The sequence below is a fragment of the Acipenser ruthenus genome, chromosome 7 (assembly GCF_902713425.1).
Source record: "Acipenser ruthenus chromosome 7, fAciRut3.2 maternal haplotype, whole genome shotgun sequence".
Lineage (NCBI taxonomy): Eukaryota > Metazoa > Chordata > Actinopteri > Acipenseriformes > Acipenseridae > Acipenser > Acipenser ruthenus.
The window spans coordinates 27,065,548-27,090,547 of record NC_081195.1 but is presented as its reverse complement, the minus strand read 5'-3'; the positions used below and the strand labels follow the sequence as shown (position 1 = coordinate 27,090,547).

The 25,000-nt window shown below is 39.4% G+C and overlaps 1 protein-coding gene across 2 annotated transcripts in view; it reads left to right on the top strand.

Annotated features, from left to right (window-relative positions):
- Positions 1 to 25,000, top strand: part of LOC117969223 (NACHT, LRR and PYD domains-containing protein 12-like) — a 243,786-nt gene that overhangs the window by 217,369 nt on the left and 1,417 nt on the right. The window lies entirely within an intron of this gene.

Here is a 25,000-nt window from a genome sequence, read left to right as displayed (position 1 = left end):
TAATTATTTGGCTTTTAACAAGCCTTTCTCTTTACTACTTTAAACCATGTTCTAAGTTTTTTTTAAGCACTGTAGAAATACATCTCTAAAACTGCATTCTTGAAAAATACGTAATTAGATTTTGCTGAGCTCTCCGAGTGTTACACGTAACACTGCATGGCAGTTAAACTTGGCACCCTCACGAGACGATCGCTTCTCAAGTATACTGTACTAAAATGGGATTCTGCAGCCTTGAGTAAACATAATCATGATCATATAACAAGCTGCTTACCCACGAGGACTTGTTTTGAGATGTAGTCCTCAGTGATTGAGCTCCATTGACATACTGTATTTATACTGCTGATGTGCGGAGTCGCTTTTGCTAATTGTAATGTGATGTGGCCGAGGACAGTGGAAATGATCAGGCTGGAGTCTTGATTTACAGTTTAAAACCGGTGTCACAGGAAATAAGTTAGTGTTTGCCTTTTTGAGTCTTTCTCCGCATGCGCGAATCTTAGACCTTCAAGGTTCTCTGTGGAGATTCATTCAAAATTACAGGACGCCGTTTTTATTTTTCTGAGAAACGAAAACAGGTATTGCATTGCAGACAGTAATTTTTGTTGAAATATGTTATTTATCGAAGTGTATTGCAGAGTATTTTTTTGTTTAAAAAGGTGACGTTTATCGTAATGTATATTTACGTTTAATTTGTAGTATAAATAAATTTTATCTTCAGGAAATTGCTTGCTGTGTTTTTTTTTTTTTTTTTTTTTTAACATAAATAAATATTTTAAACATTATTTTGTTTGTATAATTTATGTCTCTGCATAGTTAAAATCACTACTTGCCAAATGTGTATTTCCTTTCAGAAATGTCATATACTGTGGCGTAATTAGATCAGTGTTCAATAAGTGTTCATGGAGGCTCACTTTAACAACGTTATATTATTTTCACGGTAAATTGCTGGGTGACTTTGAACCTTTTAAATAAATTGAGTGGGAAATTGGGTGCAAACACTTTTCTTCATGTAGAGAATACTGTTTGACGTTTTAATCAAGTCTACGTGGGATATCTAAACCTGTTTTAATATAGGAAACGTACACGTTTTTAGTGGAGGATGATATTTTAGGTGTATATATAATTTGAGAAGCTCACAAAACGATTGGCTTCCTGTGCATACCGTCCTAAAGTGCAGTTAAATGATTTATATGAACATCTGTAATCCTGGTTTGACGTGGTGGATGTACTCGCACAGCACCAAATACTGCACTAATAATTCAGAGAGCTCTCCAGTTTAATTCAGTCTCCTGTGCAAATCTCTGAGCCTCACTTCTACAGTAAAAGTCCCCACTCGCCAGTCGTTGTATTTCAGGAAAGATAAAACGTCATTTCTCAGGTTATACTTTTTACTTGTAGATTATTATGTGAAGCTCCATGTGAGAACTTGCTCTTAATGTTATCGGATTTGTTTTAATTATTATATTTCACACCAGATCTCATGAATCAAATATAAAAATATCATGAATCAAATATAAAGATATCATACGGCATTCATTGCATACCATACAGCAGGGTTCTTCAGTAGGCGGCCCGCAAGAGCCTTTCTTTTGATATGGTACATGTCATGGTAGGATGGGTAAAACAGGCACCTGGCGATTTTTCCTCTATGGCAAACTCTTCTCAGAGCACTCTGTGATACTCTGTGAACTTGGCAGTTTTCAACTCGTTGTATAATTAAATACAAAACAGTGAAGCACCATCTTTCTGTATTTTGTAGAAGTATACATACTCCGGTAAACATAAATAACATTCATAATACTCAAACTTGACAGTTTTTGTTTTATTTCCCTTTAAAAACTGCCATTTCTGAAAAAAAACTGTCTCAAGCATATTCAAACTGGTAGAAAAATGAATAAAACTATTCAATTAAAATCTAAAACACACATTTCAGTATAGTATAGTAACTGAAGAAGACATAACATGTACAATGTAATTTATTTTTGCTTGTAGTACTTTCTCGTTATGATCTCAAAACAACGCATCACGTTCCGAGTGTTTGGTTTTTTTTTTACACTTTTTCAAACTCACGGTTGATGAGTTCTTGTAGATTTTGATTCATGTTTGTGTAATAAATTAAAAGTAGACAGCCTAAGCTTTCTGCCAGTGTAGGCCCTAAAACGTACGTCACACAGAAGGGCGTTTTTTTTTCATTTTATTTCCTTTGCGCGATGATTTCAAAACCTAAATCAATCGGGGCCGAGCTAAGACTTAAACTATTGGTTGTTGAATGTGTCTATAATAAAACTTCATTTAAATCAAGAGCCAATCATGGTCGATATTTTAGATATTAGGGCGTTAACATTGTACGCACTTGGTGACAAGCTTGTAATTTTGGAACAGTTGGCTGTGATGCAGCGGTGATGCGCCGCAGAGAGAGATTCGAGTCAGACACCAGCATGCTGACAGCGAGTAGTATGCGGGAGCAGCAGAGCAGTACTTATTGTACGGAATTAGGAATAGAGTTAGTTATTTATTCTACTAAAAATGTAAATGAGAAATTAGATGTACAGATTTTGAGCAATGGAGTTATGCACGAAACATATGTATTTGCCGTTGCTAGACAAAATGATCGACCCCTGAAATATGCATTTTGTGATATTTTAATCACTACTTCATCCTTAATTTAAAAAATCAAAAACTTAAATTTTAAACAAAAAATGGTCTAGAACGTAAGGAAATTAATTGAAAAATAGAAATAAAATGCGTGAAATTAAGCTTAGACAAACTGCCTTTCGTTGTTGTAGCACGGGGGGAAAAACAGTGCTGCGGCTCCAGCAATGCTGAACATGAACTAGGTCATTTAAAATACGCTAGTACAGTAGTTGGTATAATAGGTAAACGATTAAAAACTATAGATAATGGGGATATGACATAGAACTGACATATGCTTGTGTGTGTGTGTCTGTCATTAGACTGCCGTTTGAGCTCATATCTCCTGTGTGTTGAATATTTTAGGCTTGGTAGTTTTAACATGTAACAAAACTTCAGCAAATGGTCAATTGCATATTAATTAAATACTTATTTCATTTATTTAACCATTGTTGTTTTAAACTACTCAACGGCAACAAATAGCATGATACCAAATTATATATTATGCTTTAAATATATCAACTTTATATAAATTACAAAGTTGCAATTGTGTAACAATTTACACAAGTTTAAATTACATTAATATATTAATAAATTAAAAAAGCTAAACATTTTATTGATATACAAATAATCACATTAATGCTTTTTCAGTGGCAAATGCACTCTACAAATTCTAAACATGTAAAACATTGTTATGGTGACTTTTGACCCCTAAAAAATACTATAACACATATTGCAAAACTGGAATAGTTATAATTTCTTAACAGACAAATAAAAACGCTTCTAAACATGCTATAATATGTTATGTTTCGATACATTATAAACAAAACCCTTGTATTTAAAAATGACCCCTATCCATTTTTTGCAGTACAGATTTACTGCACAGACTCTTGTCTGTAGGTGCCACGCCCCCTGGGCAGTCCTGACAGATGGGAGAGATGCGTTTTTAGGGGCAGGCTGTTGCATTAAAAGAAAAACTTTCAATTTAAAAACAAAACCAAGCTTAGAGTAAACTTTTTCTTTAAAAAGTTGTTTTTTTTAATTTTTATTTTTTATTTTTTTTAATTCGGAAAGATAGTGTCAGTAGAGTGCAACACTTAAATCCAAGATGGCCGCCGAGAAGAAAAGGGTAGCAGGATTTGGTGCTTAAAAAAGCATTTCTACACGTTTTAAATCATTTTTTATATATTTTAATTTTAGATATGTTCAAGTAAAAACTGTTAATAATAACCTATTTTTTTGTTTGTTGTTGAAATCTAAAAAAACATGTGCCCATCCAGATCTCATGAATCAAATATAAAGATATCATACGGCATTCATTGCATACCATACAGCAGGGTTATTCAGTAGGCGGCCCGCAAGAGCCTTTCTTTTGATATGGTGCATGTCATGGTCTCCAGTTCTATGTTTGTGGATAGACCATAGACCATGGTTCTTCAATAGGCGGCCTTTCTTTTGGCCCGTCAAGCGTCGGCTGTCCTTCATTACAAAAACTGAAGTTGCTGATACGCAAGATTATAAGGTCGCCGTAATCTACAGGGTATTTGCTTCCCCTAACAAGCGTTTTTTTGGCAGCCTAATACAGGAACAAGTCAGCTGATTGGCCAAGCTTTAATTCTGATGCGCTATCATTTTGGAATGTGTCGCAAATCTCCGCCCATTTACGTAGTTTTAGTGCCTCATTTGTTGAGCAATGAGAGAAGGCTTTGTGAAATAGGAAAACAACGGTAGTAATATTTTCTTCAGTGCGGTGAAACTATCTGAATATTCTTACAAACATTGCTGCACATTAATTCGAAGCCAAAAATCAACGCCTGTCTAAAATAGCAAGTGATGTGTGAGATTAACATAAAAACCAACAACAACAAAGTGATGCTTCAGATTTGGCAAGCGAGTCAGAATCGAGGGATACAGACAGCTGCAGGTAATGCACATCGCTCGAAAGTGCTTCACACTTTCCAGACACTGGGCAAACTAGCAAGGTAAATGCTACGTATAGTGATCAACGTTTTGTTGTGATCCTATTTTCTGTTATGAGGAGAGTAATAAACGAAAACCACATATATTTTTTGAAGAGCTGATTTAAGTTAAATTTGACAGTTTTCACTTGCATAAAAAAAGAGCAAACCCCAGTCATGCTGTTACTTCATGAAAATGTGTCATTTGCCACGTTGTTTATTGCGAAGAAACTACAATGGCAGGGATAAAAAAAAATAAATGAAAAATAAAAAAGCGATATCTACTTATGTACTGTTTCTGCCTGAAATACACACATGAAAAGTGTGTAATTTTAAGTTTGACATCCTCTGCTTTATAGTTAATCCAGCGGAGCAAAGTAAAGCCTTCACAACCTATTCTGGAATAGTACAGTTTTACATATTTTAGGATAAATAGTATTGGAAATTGCTTTAATGTTGTAAGATTTAGCTGGGAATTGAGTAGCATTTGATTGGAACAGGAAAGTGAAAGTCGCTTTTGTATTAATTTAACTTAAATACGTTAGCAATGTACTTTAGCTTGTGTATTGTATTAAGTAACATGATTGATTAACGTTTGACCTGTTGTCAGAGCAATAACTTTTTTTTTTAATCTTTCAAAGCACCAGATGTTTGACTCCAGTTTATTGTAGAAAGTCTTGGGAAGTTGAGCGGGGCTGATGTATGTTTAAAATGAGAAACACTTTGGTTTTATTATAGAAATACATGAAAAAACTTGTGCATATGTCCTATATTTCCTTTATTTTTCATATGATAAACTAAGTATTGTTAGGAAAATTAGCAATGCGGCCACCAGTAAGTGTTCAGTCACAGGAAATTGGCCGAAGAAACCAAGCCAAGATCTTTTATTTGGGCTTAAAAAAACCTGTTTGGCAACAGTAAGAAATGCACCAGCAGCACGCCTCTCAAAGATGGCACGGTGGATATGCACTGAAGTTTATTTCCCCCTCTGTCTACTGTCATGCCATGTATTTAAATTAGAAACTTTTAATTTACATTGAAACACATTGGCGCTAGAACATGCATATATAGACGCCGTGCTACACTTTTAATCAGGCGCTTAGTAAGATGCTTCTACAACAGAAGTGCTTAGTTAGTTAACTTGAATGCTTGCTGCACAGTAATTGTCAGAATATTTTCTAGCTTTTAATAAAATTAAAATCACTAACATGCTGTTTTAATTGTATTACAGTGAGATTTGTATAATTTGTTTGCAAGATGACGTTTTGAATACTGATCAGGAAATTATATTTGCTTAATATTTTTATTATTAATGGCTATCAAACATTGTATCATATTAAGTAGTTATTTCTGAGATGTATTAGTTGATTGGTGCAAGTGCAGTGTTGCAACGTTTTGTTACTGTATGTAAAGCGTGATTGGATAGTCAGATTTTCATGACCATTTAAACACCCCCCACCACTACGCACATCTTGAGCTGCCTGTGGCCCCCCCAAGGTTTGGACGTTGCCTTATCTGGCCCGCCAGAGAATGGAATTGAGTACCACTGCCACACAGTAATACTTATGTCTATATACATTTCTCACTAACAAAAAATACACTTTTATTAAAACAAAACAATACACACAATACATGTACACAATTCAAAATATACAATAAAAACAAAGGTGTGAGGGCGGGTATGGGAAGGGAAGGATATATTTACAGAAGGTGTGGTTTAATTCCATGCGGGAGGTTTTTTAGGAATATATCATTACCAGTGTCACTCATATGGACACCACCCCCCCTAAATAGCTCAACCTGATCATATTTAATTACAAAATCCTAAATTACATTGTTCACCCAGATACGGGCTTTGTTTATTTTTGGAGATGCCTTTACATCTTTCCAAAGACGTCGCTGGGTGATGCACGAGAGAATTATTTTTGTATTTGGAAATAGCAAATTTGTTAAATCTTTTTTCATTTTTCTAACTATTTCCACACTTTCCAATTTACTCAAATCATTGCCTCCAGAGTGAATCACCAGGATATCAGATTTGGAAAAAGGGGAATTAAAAAAGAAATCATAAACAAAACAAAACAGAAAAATGCCACCTAAGCCCCTCCGTCCGAACCAGCGGACAGAGGAGTCTGGCAGCTGCAGGTCCGGCAGACAGAGGAGTCTGGCAGCTGTAGGTCCGGCAGACAGAGGAGTCTGGCAGCTGCAGATCCAGCTGACAGAGGAGTTTGGCAGCTGCAGGTTCAGCAGACAGAGGAGTTTAGCAGCTGCAGGTCCAGCAGACAGAGGAGTTTAGCAGCTGCAGGTCCGGCAGACAGAGGAGTCTGGCAGCTGCAGGTCCGGCAGACAGAGGAGTCTAGCAGCTGCAGATCCAGCTGACAGAGGAGTTTGGCAGCTGCAGGTCCAGCAGACAGAGGAGTTTAGCAGCTGCAGGTCCAGCAGACAGAGGAGTTTAGCAGCTGCAGGTCCGGCAGACAGAGGAGTCTGGCAGCTGCAGGTCCGGCAGACAGAGGAGTCTGGCAGCTGCAGGTCCGGCAGACAGAGGAGTCTGGCAGCTGCAGGTCCGGCCCGAGCGTTTGTCTGACACGGCGTCCCCTCCCGTCCCCCAGTGCACAAAACTGCCCAACAATCCAGATTGTTTCTGCAAAGAAATAACAAGGTGTTATTTACAATAGGTTAATTGCAACAATTACATACTAAAACAAAACACAGCACACTTATTAGGGAACCTGTACTTATTACATGAAACCAACACTAAGTGCAGTAAGATGCACAAATGTGTGTTTTATGCTTCTCATTTGTTAAATGTACACAGTATGTAGTCAGAATCACTGAGTTTAATTTTAGATATGTTTCAGTAATCGGAGGGTAGTGGTGAGATGCATCTGTTGTGTCTAGTTTAAACATTGCATACTCGTTAGTCAATTTTATAAGGCGATATTTAGTTTAATTAGTAGATGCTGCTGCTGCATATACAGTGCTGTGAAAAGTATTTGCCCCCTGTCTGATTTTCTACATTTTTGCACATTTTTCACATTGTATTTGGTCAGATTTTTTTGTGGGTTGTAGTAGTATATAGAGGAGGTCTGAGAGAAAAAATGACACAAGTTTGGTGCTTTCATTTTTTTGGTGTGCAAGGTAATCAAACATGCAATCTTCAGGTGTGAAAAAGTTATTGCCCCCCCCAGTTAACTCAACCCAATTAAAGGGATATTAGGGTCAGCTGTTTGAGTACTTTGGTAACAACCAGGCCTGATTTGGGCCAGCCCTGCCCAATATAAATCAGACTAACTTTGGCCCTTACCATCAGAGTGAAGTTGTCAGCACGCAGGTTCTAGAGGCACATCATGCCACGAACAAAATTAATTCCTGAAGACCTCCGGAAAAAAGTTGTTGATGCCTATCAGTCTGGAAAGGGTTACAAAGCCATTTCTAAGGCTCTGGGGCTCCACCAAACCACAGTCAGAGCCATATTGTCCAAATGGAGAAAGTTTGGGACAGTAGTGAATCTTCCCAGGAGTGGCCGTCCTGCCAAAATCTCTCCAAGAGCAAGGCGTAAAATCGTCTAGGAAGTCACAAAGCGCCCTAGAACAACATCCAGGGACCTACTGCAGGCCTCTCGCCCTCGGCTAAGGTCAGTGTTCATGACACCACCATCATAAAGACACTGGGCAAAAATGGGATTCATGGCAGAGTAGCAAGGCGGAAACCATTGCTCACTAAGAAGAACATGAATGCTCGTCTCAAGTTTGCCAAAAAGCACCTGGATGATCCTCAAGAGTTCTGGAACAATGTTCTATGGACAGATGAGTCAAAAGTGGAACTTTTTGGCCGACACGGGCCCTGTTATGTCTGGCGAAAACCAAACCCTGCATTTCACAGTAAGAACCTCATACCAACGGTCAAGCGTGGTGGTAGTGTTATGGTTTGGGGATGCTTTGCTGCAACAAGACCTGGACGCCTTGCCATCATTGAAGGAACCATGAATTCTGCTCTGTATCAGAGAATTCTACAGGAGAATGTCCGGCCATCCGTCTTTGAGCTGAAGCTGAAGAGCAGCTGGGTAATGCAGCAAGACAATGATCTGAAACACACAAGCAAGTCTACATCAGAATGGTTGAAGAACAAGAAATTTAAAGTTTTGGAATGGCCTAGTCAAAGTCCAGATCTAAACCCCATTGAGATGTTGTGGCAGGACCTGAAACGAGCAGTTCATGCTTGAAAACCCACAAATGTCACTGAGTTGAAGCAGTTCTGCATGGAGGAGTGGGCCAAAATTCCTCCACAGCGCTGTGAGAGACTAATCAATAACTACAGGAAGCGTTTGGTTGCAGTTATTGCTGCTAAAGGTGGCGTAACCAGTTATTGAGTCTAAGGAGGTCTCACATGGCTAGCTGAGTGGTGACGTCAGAACCAGAAGATAAATAAGACAGACAGGACAGATGAGATGAAATGATGAAGGCGCTTGTATGCGCCGGTTTATTTATAAATAAAAAGGTTTGAACAAAACAAAGACAGGGCACGGCACTTTACGCCAAAATAAATAGACAAACAAAACGGACTAACATTAACAAACGGTGGACGGACAGACACACAAACACGGAGAGTTTAAATAAACAAACAAGTATTGTGCTGGTCCTACCAGCACGCGATAGCAATTGTTATCTTTTTATCTCCTTCTCTCTCCCATTCTCCACTCACCGAACACACAACCCCGTGTGAGTATAAGGTGCATCTATATATACTGTTGTGCTGGGATTCAATTACTAATTAATTATTCACTTGAATCCCAGCACGTGAATTAATTACGTGCAACCTTGTGCTCACATATTAAATACTTTAAATGCATGTGAAGTGATAGTGCCATCCTCATGCCTAAATACAATTATACATTTTAAATAACTCGTGCTGCACACACCCATTTATATCCCGTGCAGCCATCTCTATACACCAACATTAACACACGCAACATACAACATATAAATGCATACATGGGCGGGGCACATTGCCACAGGGGGCGATTACTTTTTCACACGGGGGCATTGGATGTTGCATAACTTTCTATAATAAATAAATGAAATATGTATCAAAGTTTTGTGTTATTTGTTCACTCAGGATCCCTTTTATATTGGGTTTTGGTTGAAGATCTGATAACATTCAGTGTCAAAAATATACAAAAATGCAGAAAATCTGACAGGGGGCAAATACTTTTCCACGGCACTGTATATTTTACATGCTGAGTGAGACTTGCATGGTGATTTCTCGGATGGCTTTTGAATAGTGTTACTGCTACTGCTTGCCTCAGAGTTTTCTTTGTTGTGCTCTTTGACTAAATAAATACCACAGTATATTTGCCAGTTTTTCTGTAATTCTTAGTGACAGAGATTGTTGAGTGATTTAAATGCTGTTTCAGTCGTATGTTGATATTTTTACCTACAGAAACACTGTTTAGATAATTGTTACTATTAAGATGTAGTAATATTAATAAATCAGGTAAGCAAGTTGGTCTGTGATGTCATAGCCACGCGGTAAGACAGTTATTACTGCACGGTCATGTGATCTTGTTCAGCCAATCACAGCACTTAATTTATCCAAGCCATTTTATAAACTCTTTGTCAACAGTGCTCACAGTGTGGTGTTTCAATCAAGCTGAAAGGAACCTTTTTTTTTTTTTTAAATTAAGATACTGCTTTTTGTTTTATTTCATAAACATTTACCTATTTTTTCAAATGAACAACAAACAAAAAAGTATGAAGTATGTACAAACAGAGCTCTTTCTGAACAAAATCCTCTGCTCTATTAAGTGTATAAAGGATACAGAGTACACCATTTCTTTAAAGATGGAAACAGTAGGGATTTGAACTATTTCCCCCCTCTCTAATTTATAGCTAGCGCTATACTACATGTGCCCCCGAAGAATCTGCTTGTAAGCATGAATCAAAATATCCTGCTTATCACACCGTCTTACACTCTACGGTGCTGAAGCCTCATCAAATTACACTGTCTTCTGTTTCAAGCAACCAGAGCTTGTTTCTGATTGAACAACACTGTTATTTTTCTAGTTTGATTATTTAAGAAGGTTTTATTGGTTAATTGCATGTGTGGCTCATCTGTAAAATAAATATTCCAGGCAATTTCAAAAAAAGCAACGTCCGAGCTCTGTCTTTAGAAAAGGCACTGAAATGTTCCTTTACACTGAAACGATTGTTTAAATTATAGATGCCCAATTAACCAAGAAAATTAAAAATGAAATGGCTTGATATTGTATGTGCAAAGTGTATGAAATGTCACTATATAACACATTGCCTTCTCTGAGCATCAGTGCAATTGTCCACTTTGCTAAATGCCTTCTCTCTGGAGACAGGGAGCTGTCTTTACTCTCAATGTATTGAGTTGTGCAGATCTACCAAGAGATGGCACTGAAGAGCATGGAACGCTTCATGTGCTTCGGCTCAGTGAATCGTTCTGTGAACCAAATGATTCCGAGGGTTCAGTGGTTCAGGAGGCTTCACTTTTCCCATCACTACTGAAACAAACAGATCTCTTACTCGCTGTTTGGTTTTGGTTTCTTTCTCTCAATTCTGCTTCCACTGCCTTACTCCTCTATACCCCCATGTTACAAAACACTTGCACAAACAAAACGGCACAGAGGCCAAAACAAATAGACAAACAAAACAGACACAAAACTAAACCAAACAGTATCGTGCTGGTGTATAACCAATTGTTGATATTTAAGGTTTAATTTGCTTTACCTCCCAAGCCTTGTTCCGCCTCTCAACACACTTAACCCTCTTAGACTATCGTCTCAGTACCACATTTGGCAATGAACATCAACCCCCGGTAGAGAATTTTTTTCTGTGTTTTTGGGACAGACATGGTCCTAATACATCCTTCTAGGGTGGGTACGTCATTGGCAATGTGGTAAAATAAAAAATAGAGGCTGTTTTTCATGTAATTTACCTGAAAGTAATATTTTAAAAAGTTAGGTGTGGTGGTAAGACAAATGGCAGTAACTAGAGTTTTACACATTGGATTAACACAAGAGTCGTATCATTGCATTGAACAAGACCTGTGTTTTTACTGAATGTGTCACAGTGTGGGGTAATATGATCATGTGACATCAGAGGTCAAAGGGCACATAGTCATGTTTTGAGCTATTTTTGGACTTTTTGAGTTCAAATGGCTGAAGAATGTGTTCCACCTGAGCTAGAAGTGTTTAAGAAGGTTCATCATATTCCTCAGATTGTGTGTCAGTTTTGTTACCAAAAAGATTTGATCTGTACCTCACCGTTCGGGTGTTATAAATGTGTATGGTTTTTCGACCATTCCATGACAATCAGTGTGTTTACATGAGCATAAGAATTCCGATATTTTTCGGAAAAGTAAGTTTTCCGAAAACTAATTCCGATATTAAAAGTCATGTAAACACAGTTTTCGGAAAATGTATCAGAATATTCCTAAAGTCAGTTTTCGGAAAACAGCACCTAGAAATTTCCGATTAAATTCCGAAAACTAACAAAATGTACATCATGTAAACACACTTTTCGGAAAACGTATTCCGATAGTGTACTGCACATGTGAAAACTCTGACCTTCATTCCTGCATGCGGCTTTAGAAAACAGAGAAAATACTAATAAGCTGTAGTCAGTTTGCATGCAGGGATAAAGTAATACATTTGTTAAAGTCTGTATGTATTTGTTAATAGCCCATACTGAAACAGCAAATGCTTCCCTGCTTTAAAATGACGTGAGAATTTAAAATAATGTCTGCAAAAGAAACTGGTAATATTGAACAGGATGAGCTGTTGGAAAGGCTGATTGCACATTGTGGGGAATCTGAATAGAGGTATAGGATAGTTATCTTTGAATTTAAGACCTGACACTTCGATAAAGCACTATATTGGATTGGTCTCCGTTCTATCGCAGAAATGCCCGGTCTGTTCAAATCGTGCTTAGGGTACTACAGTACTTTGCATGCGAAAATATCCTGCGTTTTCCGAAAACTTCAATCCATGTATACAGTTGAATTCTAATTAGATTTTCTATCGTTAATCATGTAAACACAGAAAAGTGACTTTTTAAGAAAATCAGTTTTCTGATTCAGTTTTCCAAAAACATTAGTTTTTGGAAAACGCTTTGTCATGTAAACGTACTGCTTCCGTCTCATGTACGTTTGTTTTTGTCCTGATGATACTGATTATTAATATCATCATCCAAAAAACAACCCAGCATAAAAACCCTGTTCTTATTTCTGGAGTCTCTTCATAGTTTGATATTTATTTACAGTCCAGCATTTGTTGTGAAATTGTTTAAACCAGCTGCTGAATCACAAGGAGTCACTTTATTACTCCCCTTGCTGCATTTAAAACGACCAGTTTCCTTTACAGTTTCCTTTACTCGTTTTTCATTGCCGTTTAAATAATAATAATAATAATAATAATACAATTAAATTGTCTTTTATTAATAACTTGAAATTACCTAAATAAAATAAAACATCCACTAACTGTTATATCCTCCATAATTGTAAATAATATCGTGTAAAATAAATGTAGTTATTGAAATAAATAACGCATTGTATAATAGCCATTCCTCTGGAAGTCATCATTAATGTTCTGTTAGAGATAATTACAGGCTGATTGTAAAGCTTTAATAGAAAAGAGTCACTCCAGAGTAATGGTACATTCAGAAAACTAAAATCTCAATAGCTGCTGAAAATGCTTTTCTATTGAGGAAGCGTATGGCTGATTCTGCTGAGAGACCCCAAGTGGTACCTGTGAAGGATACAAGAATTCCTGTTAGAGCACAGATATCAATAATTATTCAAATATATCTTCTACCTTGAAAAACATGATGTGTGTATAAAAGGGGAGGCAAGAAAGCTTTCCATAGATGTATAACTTGCAAGGGTTTGAGACAATCAGAACTCTGCACCGCGGGTTGACGTTGTCATGGAATGTTCAATGCAATGATACGACTCTTGTGTTAATCCAATGTGTAAAACTCTAGTTACTGCCATTTGTCTTACCACCACACCTAACTTTTTAAAATATTAATTTCAGGTAAATTACATGAAAAACAGCCTCTATTGTTTTTATTTTGCCACATTGCCAATGACGTACCCACCCTGGAAGAATGTATTAGGACCTTGTCTGTCTGAAAAACACAGAAATGATGATCTCTCCTGGGAGTTGAGCTTTTTCAAGATTTAAACGCCTTTATTAATTCAGATGATAGCCTATTTGTCACCTGTGATCTCCCTATTTATACACCTGTGTCTGGAGCCTTAATCATTTAATCATTTATTCAATTCACGGCTCCAGCCACATTCCCGCGTGTTTTTACAGGGAGGATTTTAACTGCCTCCCTGTCACCCATTATCACATACACACACACACACACACACACACACACACACACACAAACCCACACCCCCGTGCTCACATGCCAGCATAGTAGTGTTTTGTATTTCACTTGCACTCGTATCTAACCCTGATGTAACTATCAACACTGTTATCTGCTCTTGAACTGCCCCGATATCAAATCGTACTGTGTTTTGTATTTGCTCTTATTAGGACTGAAGTCATTGTATTTTGTATCTTGCTCTTAATTGTTCTGTATTTTTTGTATACAACTGTAAGTCACCCTGCATAAGGGCATCTGCTAATAAATTAATAATAATAATAATAATAATAATAATAATAATAATAATAATAATAATAATAATAATAATAACATACATTAACTCCTCCATGATACATAACCCAAACAATACAAAATACACCAAACATACACCCTGGGGTGGGGGTACCCCGTCACACCCCATCACAAAGCTATCAGCTAGGCCCTTTTATCGAGGTGTCATTAACTTTAACAAGCAGTTAACCAACTGACCATTACCCTTGATTCGTTAAGGAAACAACTATAGATTTTCCAGAGGCGTGCATACATGCGGGAACTCATGACATCTAGTGGTCAACCCGTTACACTGCAGGGAGCCAAGCTCTTCTCATTCTCAAACTAGCATGCTGATTCTGCAGCACTTCACCACAGTAATCATATCGGTCTGCTTTTAAGAATCAACCGCTTATAAGAATCAAATCATCCGGGACACATTTACTGCATTTACTATTGAAGAACACAGTGCATTTCCAGCAATGTCTAAATCAGATTGGCAGATTCTACTTGAATTGTAGATGCTACAGTCAGAGGTGAAAGTCCCTTTCATTTCTTCCCGGTGTAGTGTTGTTTTCAGGTATGTGTTAAGTAGTACTCAGCGCACTGCGCTCACACATGCCTAAACAACTTCCACTAAGAAAGCAGGGAAGCGCCCGTTCAAATCGGGTACGTTATGCTGTTTTCAGTGTTTTACATCTTTTTAAATTGAATTGATCAGTTTCCAGTCTTTTATGTTGTTTTTTAATGTAGTTTATAATATTTTTCCACCATTATGAAATAGTATGTGAATATTTATCATATGCAATACATTGGGTCTTGTACATTTTTTTTACTTGTACAAATTTTGCGGTGGACTTTTGTGGATTGTTTTTTCTTTCTAGAGAAATTCATTGTCTGTTTCCGGTTTAAGTTTGCAAAATAATAATGTATAATTAATGGTAAATGTACCTGTTTTTGACAATAGGAAAACACCCATCAGATCTCAATTGATTACACCTGTACGAAAGTCTGACATCGTACCACTTTCTGACATTACACGGGTCAAGTTTTGGTATATGTACCACTTTTTGACGATGTACCACTTTCTAACACTACACCGGCTCTTAGTCCAGATCAAGGCTTCTATCAAAGTAAAAAACAACTCATGACTCGGACTTGAACTTGAATGATAGTGACTCGGACTCGGACTTGGACCCTGATGACTCGAACTCGGACTCGAGGTTTGAGGACTTGACTACAAGTCTCTGTCAGTTATATACAAATGCACATTCTTTGTGAGTGCTCTATAGCCATTAACCCAGACCTGCCGCTGCATTTCTTTCTTTCTCAGCCTGTTGCAGTGACAGCGCACATGTCTGCTTTATCCTCGGGATACAGGGGGGATAATGCAAATATGTTGGTGTGTGGATAAAAAAGCACAAATAATATCTTCTTAGAGAAACAGCATCAGGTTGGTTTGTCAGAGTGTGTGCTGCTGTGAATGTGGCAGTGAAATAAAACACTCCTCTTAGAGACTTATCTGCTATATAAAACACTCAAAACAAAGTGTAATGAGCTAGCTGACCTCGAGAGGGGGCTCCAGTCTTTAAGAGGCTCACACAGGGGCCCCAGTGTGTGTCACTCAGCTGTCTCCTTGACAACAGGAAGTGTAAACACTCCCAGCTGCAGGTATCCCCTGACCGGAGACCGGAGAGAGCAGAGGCTGTGTGGATTTCTATTCTTACTGCTTTAACCCTCTTTCAATGTCAGGATCATCCTGAACCATTATCTTGGTAACCGCTAGCAAGAGTCTGCTAGTACTGGCATGGAAAGAACACTTGTCTGGCTTGACTTGAAAGCAGAGCAGCAGAAATTTATATCGTTCAGCAGCTCCTATAAGCTCCATGTATTAGTTTCATGCTGTATTATCCTCTATGAGTACTTGAAACAGGTCCTGCATACTTCAATAAGAGCACATGGGAAACGTGTTCAGATAAAGTGTACTCCCATGCACTCGCTCATCTTAATGACCAAACATAAAGAAAAGCCCTCTTCTACCACAGCTATTCATTAAATCAGCATTATTCCTGAGCGCTGTTTCACCTCAGATACTGTGTGCTAACAGGACATTGATTGAACAGGTCTGTCCTTTAAATGTCAACATTGTCTTTAATTAAAATAATAATAAAATAAACTGCATGGAGCCTGCAGCATCCAATCTCTCCATATTCACTGAACTGACAGATCATTCCTACATGGAGCCTGCTGCATCCAATCTCTCCATATTCACTGAACTGACAGATCATTCCTACATGCAGCCTGCTGCATCCAATCTCTCCATATTCACTGAACTGACAGATCATTCCTACATGCAGCCTGCTGCATCCAATCTCTCCATATTCACTGAACTGACAGATCATTCCTACATGGAGCCTGCTGCATCCAATCTCTCCATATTCACTGAACTGACAGATCATTCCTACATGGAGCCTGCAGCATCCAATCTCTCCATATTCACTGAACTGACAGATCATTCCTACATGGAGCCTGCAGCATCCAATCTCTCCATATTCACTGAACTGACAGATCATTCCAACATGGAGCCTGCTGCATCCAATCTCTCCATATTCACTGAACTGACAGATCATTCCTACATGGAGCCTGCTGCATCCAATCTCTCCATATTCACTGAACTGACAGATCATTCCTACATGGAGCCTGCTGCATCCAATCTCTCCATATTCATATTCACTGAACTGACAGTTCATTTCTACACTGATGTAGAGAACCTGGCAGGCTTTAATGGATCATACCCACATGCTTATCTACAAACACAGCGACTGTGTCCAGCTGTTAACAGTACAATCCAGGTACTGTGTGTGTTTTGATGATCGCTGTGTGTGCGCATACAGGACCAAAGCCGGCTGTGGGGTAGGTGAGTGGAAACAGGAGCTTTAAGCAGCCGACTCTAAAGCCTCGTTTCACAGCAGAAAAGCCTGCTCACATTTCCACCGCAGGAGCAGGTAGAGCCATGCATACAGTACATTGAGGAACCCAGCAAACACATTGCATAGGAAAGTGCAGCTTGTGATTCATTTTTATAAATCAGTCCTATACCAACACAGCACAGGGATATGGAGTGACAATGTAACTTAATAAAACAAGCATTGATATGCCCTGATGTCTATCCCTGATTTCACTGAAGCAAACTCTATTCAGCTGGGAGAGACTAGCAGGGTTGTTTAGCAGATAGGAAGTATTACTTTACCTTGATTATAACTCTGCTCAATTAATTAGTACAGTGCTAGTGCTGTTCCAGTATAACATTAAAAAATAAATTGGATTTGCAGACTGGGAATGATAAAATGCTGCCCGGTATATTTCTGTGTTCTACAGGGTATTTCTTTAAATGTTAACCTATATGTGGGGTTCAGGGGGTGGAGCTAGGCACCAACAACCTATCATCTGCTGTCATCAATTAAATCTACCTTATTTAAACATTAGTCACCTCTACCTCGCTGTCTTGTGTTTTTTCGTTTTGGCTTAAACCTAAGCAATTTTCAAGACCCATCAACTTTTGTATACCTCAATAATGGAGTACTTACAGCAGTTGTCATCAGATTCAGAGGATTCCCAAGATTTTCTGTCATTTCTGTCATTCTGTCCTTCAGCTTCAATCCAGGGTCCATCCAGTCTCCGTTTTTTCTCCCCTTCTGGTATTTCAGTTACATCTGATCAGGCTCCTGATCAGGCTCTCGACCAGGTTCCAGTTCAAATGTTGCCTACCGTTCCTGCCACCCAAACATCGAATCTGCGCCAATCCAAGCGTCTTCGGCCTCAGGACGCCCCTCCGGATCGATTGTTTTGGAAGGACTGGCCCATGAATAAATTGATAAAAACCCTCCTTAAAAACAGTAATGCGATTCCGGCAGGGAGTGATAGAGAGTCTCTTTTCATTCTCTATTGCAATTCAGTCTCAGCAGAACCAGTCTTTCCTCCGAAAAAACATAAACAGCCGCGCCCAGCCATTCAGCGTCCTAAAACAGACAGCAGGCAGTCTATTCTGGATCTAACCACCCCCACAACTAGCACCGCTAACCAGCAGCCAGCCATTGAAATCCAACATTCGCAAATATTTAACGAGATAAAATCATTTATGCAGCCTTTTTCCGATACTCTATCTTCGGTCAGTTCTCAACTGTTGGATCTAGATAAAAGGGTGTCTGTTATGGAACAGGGAAAACAATCTACAGCGTTGTCATTAATTCCAGCATCAAATACTGCAGCGCCGCCTACAGCTTCTTACGGTCCAGCCCTAATTTCAGCCAGCGAAGCAGATCCTCCAATTTACAACCTGGCTACTGCATCTACATACGGATCCTCCTCTCCAACTGCAGCGAGATGTCACACTATATCGCCACAAATCAGACGTATCATTCTCGAAGGTAAGGACATTAATCTTGTTTCACTATTAATGACGACTTCGGAATTCTTGGACCATAGAGTAGTCGATTGTGGAGAATTGGCGGTAACTCTAAAATCCAGAGATCCCAGACTGCTTAAAAATCTTACATTAGGGGAGTTTGTCCTTGCTTTCTCCATATTCAGAGATGTGTTATGCTCGGTATATCCTAACCGCAGAGCTGAATTGGAATCTTACGAATACTACATCGTGGAGCTGTCTTTCAGATACGGAGGGACTATGTTTTATGAGTACACCGTATAACAAATTTTTTTTTTTTTTGGTTCCTGGGTAGTAAGTGTTATTTCCTAATTGCTTATGCCTCAAACGTATAGAAAATGGCTATTATTCCCCACAAACTTTGCTTTTGTGACCAGGACAGTGATATTTTGAAATTTACCTATTTTCCATAACATTCCAGATAGATTCAGTGCTGAGTAAACTTGGAGTAACTTCTAGAACTTTCTAGAACTTTCCAGTAATATAAATAGTAGTATAAATACAGGGGCCTTAAGCCCACCAGTTCAGTTTAGTTCCAGCTGCCTAAGTGGATGTATATCTGCATTTTTCTGAGATGGCATCAAGGTCATAGGAGTCTTCAAAATGGTGGAATTCCTGATGGGTCTCCAAGGCGGTTTTAACAAGTTTCCTTGCTGTCTTTGCCTTTGGGACAGCAGGGACACCAAGGCGCACTACCACAGGTGGGACTGGCCACAGCGGACCGAGTTCTCTGTGGGGAGGAACAATGTCAAGTGGGAGCCACTGGTGGACCCCCGGAAGGTGCTGATGCCACCACAGCACATCAAATTGGGCCTTATGAAACAATTTGTCAGAGCTCTAGATAAGGAGTCGGCAGCCTTCAAGTACCTTCAAGACTTCTTCCCTAAGCTGTCTGAGGCAAAGGTCAAAGCCGGTGTCTTCGTCGGACCACAGATAAAGAAGATCCTGGAGTGCAATGAATTCCCCAAGAAGCTCACTAGTAAGGAGAAACAGCTTTGAACAGCTTTGTCGCAGTGGTTCGGGGCTTCCTGGGCAATCACAAGGCCGAAAACTATGTGGAGCTGGTTGAGACTCTGGTGAAGAACTACGGCACAATGGGCTGTAGGATGTCCCTCAAAGTCCATATCCTTGATGCTCATCTTGATAAATTCAAGGAGAACATGGGAGCGTACTCGCTTCCACCAGGATATACTGGACTTTGAACGCCGCTACCAAGGACAGTATAACGAGAACATGATGGGAGACTACATTTGGGGGCTGATTCGTGAAAGTGATTTACAGTATAATCGTAAATCTCGAAAAACAACTCACTAAATCTTTTGTAGTCATTTTTGTATTACTTTAGTATAAATACATGTTAATTTGGATTCATATGTTGTTTTTTTCTGACTTTATGTGAACGAAAAGACACAAATTCGCCCGTTTTCTCATTGGAAATAGGTAAATTTCAAAATATCACTGTCCTGGTCACAAAAGCAAAGTTTGTGGGGAATAATAGCCATTTTCTATACTTTTGAGGCATAAGCAATTAGGAAATAACACTTACTATCCAGGAACAAAAATTGTGTTACATAGTGGTATCAATAAAGCATTCTCTGCAAAAGCAGCAGCGATATTGGCAGCAGATAATCACATCATCAATTGGGCAAAACCTGATCCAGATCTATTTAATAGAATTTTTGGTGGTCTAAGGGCTAACGCGTGTGGGGTCTGCGCTTCAACAGCTCACTCAACATCCCTCTGCCCTAAAGCTGCAATTGCATCAACTTCTAAAGCACCCGGTTTCGCCGCTAATTTATACAGATCTTCAGTACCTAATCCTATACATTCTTCAGCTCCCCTCGATCAATCCACAAGGAAAGACAAATACGGGCGCAGTATTAGATTTTCAGGAGGAAGACAAATCTGCAACAATTTCAATACTGGCTTCTGTTCAAATAGGCAATGCAATTTTATCCACACGTGCAGCAATTGCGGTGACGCTCACGCTAATACAATCTGCCCTTTAAAACGCAAGTGACTTTCCCCGATGCTCACAGTCTTTACTCCTATAAACATCCCGGCGTTATCAAGTAAATTACAGAATCATCCCGACAGTAACTTAATTAATTACCTGATCGACGGATTAAAAAATGGTTTTTCAACCGGTCTTACTCAAATTCCTTCTTCCTCGTTCAAAAGCAAAAATCTTTATTCAGCGACTCAAGATCCACAATCAGTGCAGTCTCTCATCGAAAAAGAAATTAAAAAAGGATTTATAGTCGGTCCATTTTTAGCTCCTCCTTTTCCAGTATATAGAATTAATCCTATCGGCATTGCCATGAGGAAAATGTCAGGAAAAAAGCGTCTCATTATTGATTTATCAGCACCACGGAGCATTAATTCATTAATTCCCCAAGATCAATTTTCCCTGCATTACATCACTATTGCAGATGCAATACATTCAATTAAATTAGCAGGTCGTGGTTCCTGGTTAGCAAAAGCAGATATATCAGACGCATTTAAAGTAATAACAATCCATCCTTCTCTCCGTCAATCCATCTTAAAAGCTTATTTTCTGAAGTTGGCGTTCCGCTTTCAGAAGAGAAATCAATCGGTCCCCTTCATTCTTTGGAATTCCTTGGAATCATTCTAGATACAGAAAGGTTTGAAGCCCGCCTGCCTGAGTCTAAACTTAACCATATTCGTTTGCTCATTCAGGATTTTCAGATCAGTAAAACAATTAAAAAACGGGCACTGCTTTCATTGCTGGGTTACTTTAACTTCGCAATACGTATCATTCCACAGGGGAGGACGTTTATATCTCGACTGCTAGCGCTGGCATCAACAGCAAAAAATCTGAACTCCTATATAAATATCTCTTCAGAAGCTAGGAAAGACATTAAAATGTGGTCTGCGCTTATTCAGCACTGGAACGGTCTCTCTATGTTTTATGATGATTTCATTTCAGCTCCTCACAATATGGCTTTATTTACTGATGCCTCATCTCTGGGATTCGGAGGTCTATTTAATAATCAATGGTTTTGCAGTACATGGCCTGAGGAAATCGAGAACATATCTCCTCATCTAAAATCCACAGCTCTGCTAGAGATATACCCAATAGTAGCAGCTGCCCAGCTATGGGGTCATCTCTGGTCTAAGAAATCAATACTATTTTACTGTGATAATTCAACTACAGTGCATATTATAAATAAAGGACGTTCCTCTTCCCCTCTTATCATGCAACTGCTGCGGCGGCTAGTATGGATTTCAGTCTCTAATAATTTCCTAATACAAGCTCGCCACCTACCGGGCATTTTTAATAATGCAGCTGATGCTCTTTCTCGTTTACAGATTTCCAAATTCCACAGTTTGCTGCCTACAGCTCTGCAATATCCAGCAGCAACGCCACAGTTCAATCAGCTGATTTTCAACTAAATCCAACTATTAATAAACTTCTTATTTCAGCTCGAGATTACATGGCATCAGCACTTGCCCCATCTACCAGATCCTCGTATTCTACAGGTTGGGCATGTTATGTAACTTTCTGTTTACAAAGCAGGATTAATCCTACTCCATTCAACCAGGACTGGATCATGGCGTTCATAGTGCATGCAAAGGACTCTCTACATCTGGCACCAGCTACAATCAGACTATATTTGTCAGGAATTCAGCATCAATTTCGCTTGATGTCCATCATTTCCCCAACTCTATTATCAATTCCAGCGGTTCGTCTCCTTTTACGAGGAATTTCCAAGTGCTCTCCGGCTCCTTCTTCTGCTCGCCTGCCTATTTCTATAGACATTCTCAGTAACTTGATTTCAATTCTCCGCCATGGCTGTTTTTCTCCATTTGATGATTTAACTATGGAAGTCATATGTCTATCTGCATTTTTGGGGTTTTTGAAATGTTCTGAATATACAGTTCCTTCTATTGCCAGCTTTCCTACCCTAGGTATCCGCTGCAGTGACCTCAAGCTCATCCCAGATTCTCATTTCATCTTATTTCTTCGCATTTCAAAAACAGATCAACTGCGGCAAGGACAATGTATTCAGCTTTCTAAGATCAACTCTCCTCTGTGTCCCTTCACTTCCATGTTGAAGTACATTGCAGAACGCAAGGCCATTTCATCCTCCGACCCTTTGTTTATCAATTCAAGCCGGTCCATTGTATCAAGGCATTGGTTTTCAACACACCTTTCCACTGTGGTGTCCAGAGCAGGTCTTCCTTCGCAATTCTACACTCCTCATTCATTTAGAATAGGGGCAGCTACTTCAGCTGCAAAAGCCAACATTAACCAGCATTTAATTAAAAATATGGGTCGCTGGACTTCATCAGCAGTTGAAACTTATATTCGTTCTTCATCATCTGAAATATCCTCCGCACATCAGTCCATTGCTAGTATGTCCGGAGTGGGGACGACCTTTCTGCCTGGGCCACTAAAGATTTCCCCCTAAGAAATTAAAATAAAGGTTTTTTTTTTCTTTCCACTGTGCAGAGGGTCTTCACATAGTCATTAGGGTACAGTCTACTAACCCCTTTGTCACGTTACGTGTTTGTTTTCTTTCGTCTAAATGTTTTCTCTTTTCTTCTTTCTTATGCATTGGCGGTTCTCTCTTTTTCTTCTTCACGTTGCGTCAGCGGGGAGCCGGGGGTCCATCTTTTGGGGGGTTAGTGATTCCACTTTCTCCAACCCTTTGTTAAGCTCCGCTTCATTTACCTCATAGAGGAGGGTTCTCCATGAGTCAGAGGGGACCCCCGGCCAAACCCTTCCATCTGCATGTATGTTTCTTTTTGGGATTCTTCTTTCAGGTCTGATGCCTCTATGTGAGGGTCCCCAAGCGGTGGCATCCCTCGTGTTTGTCGGGTCTCCTCAAAGACGGTGGCCCCTCTCCTGTTTGTCGGGTCTCCTCAGCGACGGAACCCCCCTTCTATTATGTTGGGCTTCGAAGAGGCGGAACACCACGCATTATATGTTTTAACAAATACTAACTTTATGTTTTCTTTCCGGTTCGCGAGCCTCTTGGTATGTCGGGTAACCTCAGAGACGGTGCCCCTCTTGGTATGTCGGGTCACCTCAAAGACGGTGGCCCCCCTCCTGTTTGTCGGGTCTCCTCAGCGACGGAACCCCCCTACTGTATATGTTGGGTCAGGAAGAGCCGGAACCTCTTTTGTGTTATCAATACTAATTCATGTTTTTCTTTCCGGTTCGCAAGCCTCTTGGTATGTCGGGTCACCTCAAAGACAGTGGCCCCCCTCCTGTTTATCGTGTCTATCGATCAAGTAAATGTTGGTCCTTGAAGAGGCGGAGCCCCGCTCTCCATGTGTATATGTTTACTAACTCTGTCAATAACCACTATCAGGTGGCATAGCTCCGCCCCATGAAACACTTTCAATTGTTGAGCTATTGGGAAATACTGTGTGAATCCTGTGGTTAATTATGGGCCCAGGTTTTATTGCGTGTCTGGGAATGTAACCCCCTCAGAGAGCCGAATCGCTCCTCCAGCCCTTTATTTACTCTCCAGAAACCTGAGGCCCACATATTCAAATGAACCAAGACAGTTCGAATCTCTCCAAGGAATCCACACATGCATATTTTAAACATCACTAATGAATTCAAATAAAACACCAATATTTCCTTTAGAAATTGTGTCATGTCTCAATCAGTTAGTTAAAAGCAATGATAAAATAAAGAAAAAACTAAACAAAAAAAAAAACAATTCCAGCCATCAAATAAGTCCGTGGGTATTAGAAGGTGAAAGTGACTGAATCTGTTTCCTCTTCTATTACTGTATAGAAGAACATAAGAAAGTTTACAAACGAGAGGAGGCCATTCGGCCCATCTTGCTTGTTTGGTTGTTAGTAGCTTATTGATCCCAGAATCTCATCAAGCAGCTTCTTGAAGGACCCCAGGGTGTCAGCTTCAACAACATTACTGGGGAGTTGGTTTATATATAGAGAGAGGATGTGCCACGGCCCAACTGAAGATGGGTTTATTGTACGAGTCAGCCTTGTTTTTAAGGGCCATGCTGTGTCCTTTCTGGAGTCAATTGTCACATCAGTGTCTTACTATTGGGTGCATGACCGAAGGAACTCATTTCATTGGCTCTTTGTTTCCTGGGGGCGGGGTTGTGGGAGTGGCTTCCTTTTGAAGCTCAGTTCAGCTGCAGTTGAGGTGATGGATTTGCACACCCAGGCCCTGAATGATGTATACAGACATTTATTTATATATAACAATCCTGTATTAGAGCCTTGACTCTCTATATATCTTGATAATAAAAAGCAGTCTGGCTCCTTGATCAGCGACAACCTCATAGAGG